The sequence below is a fragment of the Alligator sinensis genome, unplaced genomic scaffold, assembly GCF_000455745.1.
Source record: "Alligator sinensis unplaced genomic scaffold, ASM45574v1 scaffold237_1, whole genome shotgun sequence".
Taxonomy (NCBI): Eukaryota; Metazoa; Chordata; order Crocodylia; family Alligatoridae; genus Alligator; species Alligator sinensis.
In genome coordinates this window covers 3,500,757-3,501,887 of record NW_005841849.1, presented here as the reverse complement: position 1 = coordinate 3,501,887, position 1,131 = coordinate 3,500,757, and the positions used below count along the sequence as shown (strand labels likewise).

The 1,131-nt window shown below is 51.0% G+C and overlaps 1 long non-coding RNA gene across 2 annotated transcripts in view; it reads right to left on the bottom strand.

The window, feature by feature from the left end:
* Positions 1–1,129, bottom strand: part of LOC112551054 — a 24,817-nt gene extending 23,688 nt beyond the window's left edge. The window contains exon 1 of one of the 2 annotated variants that reach the window (XR_003095178.1): positions 993–1,129. This is a non-coding gene — a long non-coding RNA (uncharacterized LOC112551054). Of the gene's footprint in view, positions 1–916 lie in introns of both variants that reach the window. The other variant, XR_003095177.1, reaches the window with a different exon arrangement.
* Between the last annotated feature and the right edge of the window lie 2 nt (positions 1,130–1,131).

Sequence of the window (1,131 nt, the reverse complement as noted above, 5' to 3'; positions counted from 1 at the left end):
CGCGTACCCACACTGTCGGCCCACGTTCATTTTGGCATCAATAATGACACCAAGATCCTTTTCTGCCTCTGCACTGATGAGAAGGGAGTTCCCCAGCTTGTAGGTATGCTGCTGGTTCTTCCCCCCCAGGTGCAGCATCTTGCACTTGTCAGTGTTGAAATCCACGTTTGGACACAGGACCTGGGAAGTGAGTTTAATTTCTGAGCAGACCCAGATTTGTAACTGTGAAATCTGCAATCAAGATCAAAGGTCTTCCAGAGCCTACATACCACAATCATCTGCCTTTGCCTTCCCAGCCTGATGCTCACTTACAGCTTGGTCAACTGAGGCTAGTTTTTTCTGTGAGCTTGGAGCAGGGCTCAAACTCCCACCGTTATATCAGCAGAGATACCACCTCACAATCCTGAGAGTTATGCTGCTGTTATCAAATCTAAGGTTGAATTGGGATGCAAATTTGATTTGTAGACACTTCTAATGGGACAAGTCTTCATCCAAAATGGGAGCAGCCCAGGAGCAGGAGTCACGACCACACAACAGCTTAAGAGTCCACTGCCTGGATTCAGTCTATGCCTGTTACACGTCCAGAGGTAAGGAGCACTATACATGTAGGACACCTGCACACGTGACTCTGTGGCACGACACCTGCTACTGAGGAGGCCACCGCAAATGACTCATTTCATGCCTCGCTAAGCAGCCATCAGTCAGCCAACAGCACGACAGAGCCAGTCCGTTTCAAACCCTTCCTCTTACACAAACTGAACCTCAATAATGTAGCATTCATAATTGTATTAATAGATTTGGGGCCTGCTGTAAAGTCACTTACACCCTGCCTAAAAATTGTCCCGGTCTCCCCAGAAAAGAGGGCAGTGCCCTTGTCACAAAGCAAACATCCTTCCTCCTGGCATCCGGTGCTCACCTCATGGGAGCCCGGGTGGGAAGCACACCTCTTACAGAGCTGGCGAATGTGTCATTATTGTGACTATAATCCTCACCAAGGGCGTCACTCTCTCACATGTCTAGGCGCACCCCTTCCTTGGGGAGTGGGGCCTTGCTACCAAAACGCACAGAAGCAGCGGGCAGAGCCAGCAGCTCGCGCGCAGCTCCTCGGCGGGCGCCTGCCTGCCTGCCAGG